The sequence below is a fragment of the Ambystoma mexicanum genome, chromosome 5p (assembly GCF_040938575.1).
Source record: "Ambystoma mexicanum isolate Mex_15411 chromosome 5p, UKY_AmexF1_1, whole genome shotgun sequence".
Taxonomy (NCBI): Eukaryota; Metazoa; Chordata; class Amphibia; order Caudata; family Ambystomatidae; genus Ambystoma; species Ambystoma mexicanum.
In genome coordinates this window covers 608,629,599-608,643,697 of record NC_090930.1, presented here as the reverse complement: position 1 = coordinate 608,643,697, position 14,099 = coordinate 608,629,599, and the positions used below count along the sequence as shown (strand labels likewise).

The window sequence follows — 14,099 nt, the reverse complement described above, 5'->3', positions numbered from 1 at the left end:
TATTAAAACGAGTTTGTCTATGGTCCCACTTTTCAACCTGACCACCTTTGTGGGTCTTTTCCCTTGCCATGGGTTGGGCTTACAGCTACGACTTGCATGCGTAAATAGAATTGCTTTCTTGGTTTAGGATTGGTAACATGGTAACATTTCATTTGTTTGCAATAGTTTTTCACAGCATCCTCTTTTCAGTAAACCGATCTGCCATGTCAGTTGTGTTCCATCATATGCACAGAGTATACATGTATGAGGTGTGCAAAGGAGAGGCAGTAGGTCTGGCAAAAGCTCCATGTCCTGTCGGCATGCTACTTTATAGTGCTGGACATGTTTTTGTAACTTGTCACGCACGATTTTTTTTATAACTTTATTGTGATTTGAAGTGCCTTGTGAATGCAGCGCAGGTTTTATATAAGGTCGATCCACTGCACAAATCTCATGTTGACTGGAACCGCTTTGAATCAAGGACACTAAATTGGTTTGGAGTGTGTGGAATTGGCGTTTGCATTTACACTGTGGGTAATGCACATTGTCTAGTGACCTGGCTCAGTCATTGGCATCTACAGGTTCGAATTAGCTTGATGCATTTAAGTCATTGCCTTTCTTAAATTGTCAGTAGCTTTCATACCTCAATCCAACTCAACAGGCTTTGAGCCCATAGTCGCCAATGGCTCGAAAACTGGTTAATCAGCATGACGTTTTAAGAGTGAAATTGAAAGTAAATGTTTTCTTTCTCTTTGCTGTTTGGGTGTGGCTGAGGGAAGGGATTGAGAGAGAGTGGGAAAGAGAGAGAGAGAGGGAGCGAGAGAAAGAAAAGTGGGGATGTGTGATTTTTTAGTGGACAGTGGTGACGAGATATGGAAGAAGAATGTAGAGTGTAATGGAGTGAGAACTTTGAAGTTGAAAAGGAGATGTATGGTTCTCACCAGGACTTGAGGAGGGAAGGCACGGCTACACATTTTCCACAAGAAGACTCCAAACCGCCTGCAGAGCCTTAACAGTAGGCCCCACAGGAGGGTGCACATCAAGCACTGCACCAGAATTCTGATCAGGAGTAGCAGCGGCCGCATACCTGCCGGGCTGTAGTGTCCACTGAAGAACAGGAAGATTGAGTGGAAGCTTGAGGATTGTGGGCCATAAGGTACTTCAAGGCTAGAGCCTAAGGTGGAGGTAGAGAAGACGAAGGACACCAATGGCATATACACTTGCATAACAAAGAAATATGTTGGATTTGAGGGGCAAGGCTCACCAGCACTGGCATGCTAAAGAAGTTGCATACAAACATCAAGCATAAGCAAATCCTACTGCTCTGCCACTACCCCGACCTGAAGAGTGGCCGGACATCTTCTGAATTCGTCTCCGTCAACTGTGGCATCTGCCATGCTGAGATTACAGGGAGTATCAGCATGACAGCAAAGGAGAGATCTGATGAAAGGGTGGCACACCTAAAGAAATACCACCCCAGAATCTGGAAGGTGCATCTCTATGGAAATGCCTCTAGTAGGGAAAGGCTGTACACTAGTCTCCTTACTTTCCATATTTCTTCTCCAAGTTCTCATATTCACTGTCCTTCCAGTCCTCTTAAAAAGTCTTGAAGAAATAGAAAAATATGTAAAAAAGGAACATATATTTTGTAATTGAGAGACCAAAACGTTTATTAAACAACACGTGAATTTTATTTCAGGCTGGGTATCATACCTCCAGTACAGTGAAGGAAAAGGTGGAGAACTGCATTTCTTTCTCATAGACCATACAAGCAACTCAGCCCACAACACCCAAATGTTAATATCAGGCAAGGAACTGCACATTCTCCACATTCAGCCCAGTGAAGAAAAAGGTGTAATGATGCATGTACATTTTTTTTTTCCCCGAGCGAGCACACACACAACTCCGCCCAGAGCAACTGCATGATATTGTCAGGAAGGTAACTACACATTAATCCAAGTGAAATAACGGTGAAAAAGTGCATGAACATTTTATTTCTGAGTGCCCTCCATCTCTATTGAAGAACCCCATAGTTTCTTGTCTTTGCCCGTATTCAAAGGTCCTGGGAATTATGGTCTTCAACTATATCACTAAATACCTCAAAGATGAAAGCATTAGCGATCCACTTCAATCGGGCCTCTGTAGCAAACACTCCAATGTGATTTCACTCATGCATGTCCCCACCTTGTATCTGTGATGCTCACCACTCCAAGCTCTCTTCTATAGCACTCAGTATTTTGGACCGGTCGTTGGTGGTTGTTTTCTTATTTGCAGTTTTTGAGGGTTAGTGTGTTTTAGGGGAGAGGATCCCCTAATAAGGATTCTAAACTTGGACAAAACAAAACAAAACATAAAAAAGAGAAGTACTGATCCTGGCCCATGTGTCAGGATAATATTTTTGTGAGGGGTGAGACTATGGCATCAGCCCTCGCCATTGATGTTGAGCTACACAGCAAGGCATTGAAAAAGCTGCAGACCAGGGTGAAATATACCTGTGACTTCCAGTGAGGAAATGTTTTTCGTGGGAGGAACGTGTGGCTGCTGTGGGCCCTCCACTCCAAAGGTGTCTCAGCATGCTAGAGGAGTCCCCTTCCCTCTTCTTCCCCCCACCTACCATCTACTCCCAAAGAGCTCACACTACCTTGGTGACCTTTTGGTTTGTGGGATACCCATCAGTGCCCGTCTGTTAGGAAAAATATATAAGAAATTTATTTTTTAAACAGTCATCTCAAAGTTTCAGACTCTGCCCCTGGGTTGTGGTTTTCTCCTCCAGATCACTTGTTATAAGATTTCTGTACTGCTTGAAACCTTGATTAAGTTATTTTTGCTGTTCCTGGGTTCTTGTAACTCCACAGCCTATTAAATCACTCATGTTACGTCCTTTAAATGCATCCGTGCATTTTCTCCTAGCCACTTTACTACCCCCACCCCGTCATCTCCTTGCATGCACTTATACTGATCTGAATGTACCCAGACATGTGAATCATCGGTTTTCAGTGTTGTCACCCTCTACCATTATACTCCCGACCTCGATCATTCTTGGGGCACCACAAAGGAACTTGTTTTTCAGCTGGCATTATACAAATCAAGAATTTTTTTTAAAAAACGAATGCATCGAAATACCTCAACCACACATCTCCACCCACCCTCTTCCCTTACTACAAAGGCCATTAAATCTTCTGCTTGCGGCCCAGACAGGACTTGTGGGGGAAAAGAGAGAGGACATATAAGAAACCCTAGAGCCTGAGTCAAGCCTATATTTATTTGGGATTGAGCACTCCACATTCTCTCCTAGACTCAGGAATTTATTTTAAAGGCGTGGCTGGATGTATGCACAGACGTTTTTATGGGATGGCAAAAGGGGCACTTGCCTAGGGCCACTACCTTGGAGGGGGCCCCACAAGGCTGTCTGATCTAAAGAAGTAAGATTCTATTGTTCACCAGACTTAAATAGCATGTTTCGGGATATGCTATGGCATGCTTCTGAGGTTCTAGGCCCATTGCCTGTCAATTCGACACGTACATTCTGCCTTGATCAATTAAATATGTAATGCCTTCTGTGTTCACTGTAGTATACATAGTTTGTTTGTTCCTAACGGCACACCTCTGTGGCATTCTTTCCTCAGTAAAGCAGTGAAGCACTCATTGCAGAGATATGGGTTCATATGCAAGATTACAATAGCACATTCCAGCAAAGCTGGCTGTGCCTTTCCTATGTTTGAAGTTTATAAACCTACCTGCATATGTACTTGGTTTTATAGCACAACAGGTGCACTTATCAGAAATGTACCTGCACCAGATAAGGGTTGCTATAAAAACTAACATATCATCTGTACGGTGAAGGTCTAGACATTGGTTTGTTCAGTTGGGGTGTTGTAAAACCTAGGCAATCACCTCCAACGATGATGATAAACTGTTTGTCCAAGAGGGGAATAAGTATCCAAATTCAAGACTGAAACAAAAGTGTTCATGCTTGTATCCTGGCTTTGTCAGCAGACAATACAGTGATCCTGGTCAAATCATGAAATATCTTTTACATTACTGTGCTGTCTTATGTGAGGTTTGCCTTCTTGCATGCATTGACATTGTTACTTGATCTTTTACTTGATCTTTCTTCTTATGTAGGCCATTTGACTGGAAGGGGTGGTAAACAGAAGAGAGCCTACCAAATGTTACAGGCCTCGGGCAAGCATATTTTAACGTCTGCTTGTTTGACACAAAAAACTGTTTGCTTTTTTGTAATAGTCAAAGGTTTGTATGCACATTTATATATGACAATGTCACAAGCCATTGTTTTGAAAGTATTTAAAGCTTCAAAATATGAAAGAAAAACCAAGATTACATGTGTTAAATCTCATTGATTGGTATGCTGGTACTTTTTTTTTAAAAGTGAACAGTGGAGAATGTTTATTAAATAGTACACAAAACTTAAATAAATCTAAAAGTCAAGTTTGGAGCGATGTTAGCTCAGGTTTTCAAATCAGCTGAGAGTGGACCTCTGTTGCAGGTTCCTGGCAAGGAGATCAGAAGTGGAGTGCTATAATGTGGAAATGCCTGCGCCAGAGTACAAATGCATGCGCCATCACTACCAATGCGTATAAAGCTCTGAGCATTACATACATACGTGTCATATTAAGAGAGCAATGCAACTCATGGGGAATATCTTGAAGGAAGTATATCAAATAACTTTGGCTAACATTTTTTCAAAGAAACACAGCATTGCCACAAAGTCCCTAGCTTGAAAAGTGATATTCCATTTCTTGTGCGTATCAAAAATCAACTCGCTTCATCCACAGCTTTCCAGCTGCAAAATGTTTAACTGCAGGACACAGCCTTAGCATTTACCATAGATGGCCTGAAAACATCAACCTTGAGGCTATGTCTATAACCACTGAATCTTAGACCATACAAAGCACCAAACATAAAAGCAAGAGACTAAATCGTGCCAAACAAAAACAGCAAAAGGTCAGACGCCAAAACATGAACCAATAAGAAAGCCGCCAAAATAAGCTCATTCGAGTAAAAAGTAAGGTGATTAAATCAGTGCTGAAGAACGGTCTGAAATCTAGGCATCAATAGCAATAAATCGAGGAGTAAAGCAACACATCATACACCAGTGGGAAAGAAATACAGAGACTAAATCCATAGGAGCACAGAAACATCAACATACCATCCAATCAGAACAAAGTAAGGCGACTAAATCAGCACAGCACTAACAAATGGACAACCAACAGATCAACCATAAGTTAGAAAAATCAGCAGGGTAGATCAGCAGCAACACCTATGCCCTTTGGTATAATAAACCCATAGAACATATCTTGTGTTGGACCAGTAGCTCTAGCAAGATGAAATCATAATGCAGGTAGAAACATCAATTCACTGGAACTCTGAGTGGAGTGTGGTTAGAACCAGCCTCAGAATGCTATTGTTTGGAGTGGTCTTGCAGTGTAAATTATTTGGAGAGCTGATGCAGATTGTAAATCACACATTTCATGAATTCTGTGGTGGAAGAGTAACCGCCCGTGTCACCTGTTCGTACTTTTCCATCTTTGGTCACCTTCTTGATGACTTCCAAGATAAGGTTAGAGTGATGGTCTAGGTTGAGATGCCGAAGCATATTACTGGCAGTCAATAGCATGGCAGTCGGGTTGGCAATGTTCCTGACCACAGCATGGGCAAAGGGATGTCGAGCTCCCGTCTCAAAGCCTACATACTCCGCACTGTAGCTCTCGCTAGGAACCACACCAGCACTGCCAACCAATCCGGCAGCCAGGTTGTCAATGATATTGCCATAGAGGTTTGGCATGACCAAAACATCAAACTGATATGGGTTCTGTACCAACTGCATACAACAGTTGTCAATTATAATGGTTTCATAATCTATCTTGGGGTACAGCTTTGAAACTTACTCGCAGCACTGCAGAAATAGCCCATCACCCAGCTTCATGATGTTGGCCTTGTGTACCGTCGTGACTTTGGAACGATTTTTCTTTGTGGCATAGTCAAAGGCAAACTTGGCAATCCGGTTGGACTTCACCCGGGTTATAATTTTTTGGCATTAAATCACCCCTTCCGCGCTCTCGTGTTCCAGGAGCTGTACTCGCCCTCGGTTTGCTCACGGATGATGACCAAGTCCAAGTTGTTGTGCCTGGTTTCATAGCCAGGTAAGATGCACACATGCACTACATTGGCAAAGATGTCCAGCTTGCGCCTGAGTCTCATTTCATAGGAGCTCAGCTCGCCCTTGTACTCCATGGGAGTGTGAATCTTCCCTTTAATTGCCACCCGGTTCAACTTCATGGATTCCTGAACCTCTTCCAGCCCCTCCTCTGATGCCATGTTCTGAACTTCACTCAGATGAAACTCATCAAACACAACTGGAACATCAGCAGCCTTGAAAACGTCTTTGACAGACTGCATGAGCTCTGGACCCTCTCCATCCCCAGGAATCATAGTAACATGAAACGCCCCTTCAGGTTTAAACCCCTCTATCTGGTTGGTCATTGGCTGCTGGACCACAGATGAGGTGTTGATGGTATGCTGGTACTTATATACTTCCCTTGATGATGGAGAGAATGTAGCTAGAATCATTCCCATTTTGCGTAAACACCCTTCTATAATATTTTGTTTTATAAATGGACATAGTTGGTAATGTGATCTGTGTACTTTCCAAGTCAGTTTTATAAAAATGTTATTGTTTTAGTTCATGATAAGAACTGGCAAAGAAAGCGTTCAAATGCAGAAATTACAGAGTTGGCACAAATCCACTCCTTATCCAGTGTGGAATCCTGGGTATCTCACTTAATCTTGTATGGCCTAACCTCTCAAAATTGCCAGTCCCTAAACCTTTCCAAATTGACAGCCCTTCTGAGTGATTTCCTTCTCAGTGTATGATCTTCATAAAAGCCTCACTCATGGGTTCAGTAGCTATAGTGGTGCTTCCACTATAATAGTGAGCATTGATATATTGCACACAACAGCACGTGTACCTTTGATCTCTAATGGCAACACTATAGGAAAACCAGTCTCTCTGGATACAGACACCTTCCTGGTAGCTTCTAATCTGCATCCACTATCCATGTTATCGTATGTGTAGATATCTCCTTCCTTCCAATTGATCTCCTCTATCCATGCTTGAGCACTTTTGCATTCTGTGAGTCATCTATTTTGAGTTCTCTATCTATTCTGTGTTACATGTACTTGTACATACAGTCCTGCATTAATACTACAGGCTGCATACCTTCCTGGATGCTATTGATAAAAAGTATCCTGTAGCTATACTAGAACAGAAGTATAACCTCTTCGCAGACTGTTAACGTTGGCCTTCAAATGCTACTTGTTTATCATTCTGATTAGAGCAATTATGAAGAGGGCAAGGGGACTTAAAGGGAGTAAACATTCTTATTTTGAATGGTGCAAGGCAGCATATCAACCTATAGGTTATGATCAGGACAATGGGGGCGTGGGAGTGCGAACAGGTATTATTGATTATTGATGACTTAATACCTTTGATTTGGTGGAGATGCTCATGCCCAGGGCCCCAAAAGTGGTTAAGATGGCACTGGATGTATGGTATCCTTGCACATTCTCCCACTGTTAATCACATTTCAAGCTGTTGGACAATAAACAGCACTTCAGACAGGTGGACAGTTATCCCTGTCTTTTTCATGTTATCTATGACTGATATCAACTCATTCATTCCTTGAACAACAAACTGTATTGCAGTGCCATGTTGCCTGCCCAGGTCTTTCAGCACACTCTGCTGCCTCCTTCACCTACATCTGGTGACAAATGATATAATGGGGTTCATCTCTGCTTGAAGGTGTGGTAGGTCAGCCAGATTATGTTTTGCTAACCATGTCTCTGGATAGCAACCTTGTTGCTGACATCACGCACAATGGCATTGGATTTATCCAGTCATGGTGCAGTCTGGCAAGTTTTACTGACATGGGTAGCATGGTTGCTAGGTTGCCAGTCACATGTGCGCTGTTTTTAAAAAATATATATTATATGGCCAACAGGTGGCGTCACAGTTGTGGTGGTGAAAGTTTCAAATTAAGTGGTTCTGGTCATATTTTCTGTTTTGGGGGTAGCAGTGGTGGTATACACATTGATGATGGCTATGCCTGGTTAGATCCATTTTGTCTTCCTAACCATCATCTTATTTTAAAGCATCTGTTAATGAAACTGAGTATGCTGCCAGTATCTGCACATGGATGCATCTGGTGTGAATTACATAGCAAGACGTGTGCAGAACTCAAACTCGAACTCGACGGTAGTATTAGCCCCTCGACGGACCTAAAGACAAGAAGAATTACTTCATAGGGAGTGTTTTTGCATGGTTAGTAAACTCACATGACATAGATGGGTAATGGTAGGTTATGCAGGATATGGGTAGTAAAGTTAATACTTTGCAGAAAAGAAAAGAGTAGGGTGGAGCACTGAAGAAGATGGTTGCATCACTCACTGTGCACCCTGTCCCCCTGTTCCCCATGCTGTTGCTATATATCTGTATCCCCCTTCATTTGACATATATCTGTATCCCCCTATATACCTGTATCCCCCTATGCCATATATCTGTATCCCCCTATATACGCTTACCATCACCTGTCTCTAAGTGTCTGTATGTTGCTATGTTCCCACCATCCTGTTCACATGCCTGGGCTCCAACGCTTTAAAGATAATCACCATATCACACCACTACGCATACTCTCTACTATACATCATCATTCAACTAGAACACAGCCATACCCCAGATTAATTCGGCCTAGCTGTTCACATACGAATACGGCCCCATGAACACCTCATCACTCTAATAAAACACAGCTAGCCGAGTACATTCCGGTCTCGTTGCACACATATGCGTTCATCAGGCCTAAACGCAGCCAGAACCCAGTCTGGGTGTCCACCCACCAGACTGCAGACATACAACTGATATCTTCAGCACCACACCTATTGCTAGGATGCAGCTACCATCCAACAATTACACCAGCTGCACACATATCTGGTGCACCCATGCAGCCTACGTCACCATCTCTCTCTACTGACCTAAACTTCGGTTCCTGAGGGCGTTCAACCCACCAGTGCTCTGAGGTCATACCAATGATATATAGAGTGCTATATAAATGCCTAGTAACATAACATAACATAACATAACATGACATGACATGACATGACATAACATAACATAACATAACATAACACACAGATTGCAAGCCTTTGGAGAGGAGAAGGGAGGTGACAGGAAAATGATATAGTACAGGGACGTCCAGAGAAAGGTCACTATAGTCTTAGAGAAGTTGAGAATTGTAGAGGAGCTGCATTGTGCAGCACTCAATGCAGCACCATCCAGTGACAGAAAGTAGATAGGCAGGTAAAGATGCAAAAGTTCAGATCTGAGGTGAAGGACAGTAAATAATAGAAGATTTGAGAATCATTTGCAAATAGATGATATGAAAATCAATAGAAGGATTTGGGAGTCCCTGAGAAGAATACCCACATATGGTTAGAAAAGTACTATGGACATACCCCTGTGGAAATCCCTACCAGTGGAGGAGCAAGTGTTCAAGGAAATTGAAAATGAGTGGTACACCAGGTAGGTGATATCAAAAGTGTATACCATGAAATCCAAGATGTGAGAAAGTTTAAATAACAAGGATGGGCCACCATGCCAAATGTAGTACAGACATGAACGGGACATGAGGACAGGTGACCGATATTCTTGGTGGGCAACAGTTTATTTGTTAAAGACATTCATAGGATTCAACGTGGTGGAGCATCTACTGTGTCTAAAGAGTTTGTTATCCTCCAGGTAGTCAGTGATGGGTTTAAAAAAAATGCACATTTGAGATCTTGTGCATAGAAAGTGAAACAAGAGACAAATCAATGGTTGGCTGGGCTTCTGTGTTTAATAGTGTGTTTCTGCATAGAAACACTGTGTGAAGATACCAGAGGTCAGTGAATGGTCGAAGAGAAGAGATAGGGAAAACTAGGTCCGGTCAGCCCTTCAGTTTGACTGGCCACATAGCATGTGTTGTGGTTAATATATGCATACATGCAAAAAACGATCCCTTTCAATTTGACTGCATATAACACATTCTATGCATATTCATGTCCTAGAAAGAGAGAGGTATTTCTCTAAAAAGAATCAAAAATATGTCAAACGTCTGGTTTCAAATAACAAAGACATGCATGTGTGTACAACAAAAAGGAAATGTGCTTCCAAATAAGTGGTGTGAAGGATCATAGGTATCAATAAGGGGGCATGTGCCATCCCTAGTCCTACCTGTAGAAGTAGAAAAATGAGTAAAAGCAGTGCCATACCTCGTCCTACCGTAGAGGTTGAAAAGCAGGTTCAAGTCTATGCAAATATTTAAGTTGATGGACAGATGTCACTATTTCTGAATTTGAATAATGTTCTATAATCACTTCACTGACTCAAACCTAACTCTTCCCTTCTAGAGATAGATGCTATCCAGCACAGATCCTCTATTACCATGCCATCGTACCTGAAACCTCCTGGGAGCGTCACCTAGGTACAGGACTCTGTTGTCTCCTAGCTAGGTTTTAGCTTTATTCATCCTATATATACATACATCCTGCCGGTGACAGAGAGTGAGAATAGGTGGACGATTCACTCCTTCGTTAGCCTTGTCCAATACCTTTATAAGTCTATTTGTTTTAGTATCAGTAGTGTCAACTTGTGTTAGATTGGGTGCTGAACTGAAAATCAATGTGACCGTTTCATTCCGTTTTTTAAAGAAATGACCTGTCACAACCAAGTAACTTACAATGTGTCTTACGAATGTAAGTAGACGTACAAATTACAAGAAACCTTTGTTTTTCAAGCTGGCAAAAGGTGAGAAGGTTATGCAAGTGTTATTGCACGCAAAGCTTTCAGAACAATACACGTTGGGCCAGATACCATAAACTGCATAGGTGAAAGCAATGTTTGCTAAAGATGTTTACTAAGGTTTAGCCCTGTCACAAATGCATAATGTTTTGCCCACCCATTTTATGCAGTGCTAATTTTGCAATTCAACAAAAAATAGAATTAGCATAATTCAGTCGAAACCTTTTATCATTGACCAAACAGTGTCAGCCTTTAAATGTCAACACATTGCATGTGTCACAGAATTAATATAAGACATTTCACTGGTGAGATCCTTTTCTTTTGTTCCATCATCATACCTCTTCTGTTCTTGGTAGCATTGCTTCTTTTTCATCCCTTTCTTTCAATCTATCCTCGATCTACTTTGTTCTACTCTCCATTCTGTATTGACTTCTTGAATCTACTCAGGATATGGAGGGTATTACAAAGTTGTGTTCATTGCGATATCTAGCTGCTGCACATAGCTCAGCTTCAGTAAATAGCCCAATACGCAAAATCACTGCTCAAAGGCACATTGAAAACACCAGCCCAAAAGGTGCATTGAGGCAATGGTTAGGCTCTATATTATACCATCAAAAGATTGTATGCCCTGACCTTTTAAGAGAGAGCACTGTTCTTGTGGTGCTATAGAGGGTTTGCACATTTCCTGTTAGACTCCAATATAGTATTGGATTTGTTGTCATTAGATACATAACAATGTTAGATGAGTTTTGAGGTAATGTTGCTCAAACTGTTTTATGATGATAGGGCTTTTATCTCTGATCTTTGTCAATATGTAAATGCCTCTTTTAAATTATTAGGAAGACAATTTTAACTTGGCCTTACTCTGCAAGTCTTTTGTGTCAAAATTTGAAAACCTGTTTATTTAAATTGGTGTGCGGATGGATCTGTATTGATTTTAGTTCATGTTCAATTCTGTATATGTGTACGTATGAAACATCTATTTATTACTTTGCAACTGGTGAACGCTAAATGATGTGTTTGGTACTACTCTAGCTTTCGTTTTCCATCTTTATTTCTTTCTCATTGAAAAAGGGGAATTTGTCACTCCTCTCTTTGTGACCGTACCTATTTTGTTTCATGTGCTGGACAGCAATCTCCTCCTATATCCTGTAATTCTTTCCCTCTAAACTTTTCCTCTGTCTGCTATCATGTATTCTTGTAACCTATCGTGCCATTTCTAAGATGATGATTCTCAAAACCTTTTGTCATTTTCCTCTTTTTCTGATACTGTCTAATCTGCCTTTTGCATGTATTCGTGATAGCCTATCTCGGCTGACCACAGACTCTCTTCATCTTAACTCACCAAAAACCTTAAGTCGTATTTTTTGCTGCTTCACCTTCCAGTCCCTCGTCTCTTCCTTCTGTTCTTTCTTTTCCGCCTTCTTTGTTAACGTTGCTAGTTCTTGTAGATTCCTTCTTTACAATATATGAACAACTTGTGCTTTTCTTTATTGTGCAAATCAAGAAATAATGTCCTTTTTCATGTTTCCGTGCCTCAACTACTGGTCTTCAGTTCTGCATAGCCTTGGTGCCTATCTGTTTATGCCAGTTTGATTGGTATATTATTTTGCAATGTCTTGCGTCTTTGTCCTCAAGACTCGGTACACACCTTGCTTTCCCCTCTCTCCTTGCTTTCCTTTAAATCGTGTCTTCTTTTTTTCATTGTCATTGCATTGTTTTTTTAAATGTATTCATGGTTTGAATCCTCCCCCATCTCTTCACTTGTACCTCTCTACAAACGAAAGCTTTCCCTAAATTTTCAAGTGTATTTTATTCTTGCAGCTCGTAAATATGTATGCGCCTATTCCCTTCTTCTCCCCGCTAGCTCTTGCAAACTGGGACTGCCTACCAATGTCCCTTGGATCCGTCCCTTTCTTTGCAACTCGAACAACATTTCCTTTCAGTTAAATTGTTCATTCATTTTCTTGTGTAACTTTATTAACTTTCTACAGTGCGGTGCGTTAAGCGCTCTAATTATTCAATAATCACTAAGATACATCTCTGAAATAATAAACCTGTTCAAAATGTGAAACGCTAAACTGTGTGCTATATTGCAAAATGTGCACATGCTCTAATTTACCACCAACTCAGAACGGAATAGCATCACCAAAAGGAGATTGCGGTTCAGCCCTCAGACTGTTAGTTGTAATCTCTGAACACTATTTGGAAACGAATAATAGGTGCATATGGTGATCAATGCAAGATTGTACATCAACCATCAGTGCAGGTAGATGACTGATAGAACTTCTTTTGTCAAAATACTAAATTGGATTGCAACGGTGGGAACATGAATGTGCAGAAGCAAATATCTGCTTGTGCGCCTCAGCCCTGCTGTTTAACTGCAAACGACCCATGGTGGATCGTACTATGTGCGTGGTATACTGGTAATTATACACCATACGGTTTCATCCCAGACCATTCAATGAATATACAAGAGTGGCATTCCTTTCTCCTCTACAGTGGCATGGACGATCCATGATGGTTTATTGGCACCGACAGCCTCTGTAACACCGGAATGTTGTACAGAATTAAAATGACAGGATTTACAGAGAATTGTTGCCAATATGTATTTCAATGTATGTGCCCTAATGTTGAACATGTGCATGGTTTCACGGTTGCAGACAATTCAGTCAGGGTGCTCATGTTTGCAATTGAATGCACAGGATTGTGCACAATTATTTAAATACATAACTGAGCTCAACTCATCAACATGTTCAGATCTGTGTAAAACATATGTATTCAGGTGGTTCAATCTTTTAATGGCTTAGCAAACATAAGGCAATTGGAACAATGTGTTTGTAGGTAAAACAAAAAGAGGGATATTGCAAGCTCACACACAGTCTCAAGATATATCAATCAAAATGGTGTATCCCATGCTATTGTCTTGAGTGCTAAATGCCAGGCCCTGCTCTAGAAAGCAAGGTTTCTGAGCGTACAACACCACAATAGAGTTCAATAATACCACTGACAGCCTCAACCCGTTATAATGTCCCTTTGTCCTGTATCCTGAAGTCTTGGTGGTTTGGATACTCTGCAACTCTGTTTGTAGTTCAATGTATGGGCCTTAACCTTGTTGTCTTCTGGGGTTGTGAGAAAGCCTCTGGTGGACAAGGTACAGCTCATGTACTCACGGGTATGTAGTAGGCATAGGTTATGTGCCTCCCCAACTCAGTTGTCCAACCTTGGACACTGTGGGTTTTTATACTTCCCTTCCAGGGTAATGTTG

At 41.4% G+C, this 14,099-nt stretch overlaps 1 pseudogene; it reads right to left on the bottom strand.

Annotated features, from left to right (window-relative positions):
- Positions 1-4,899: 4,899 nt before the first annotated feature.
- Positions 4,900-6,509, bottom strand: LOC138481688 (isocitrate dehydrogenase [NAD] subunit beta, mitochondrial-like; annotated as a pseudogene).
- Positions 6,510-14,099: the final 7,590 nt, after the last annotated feature.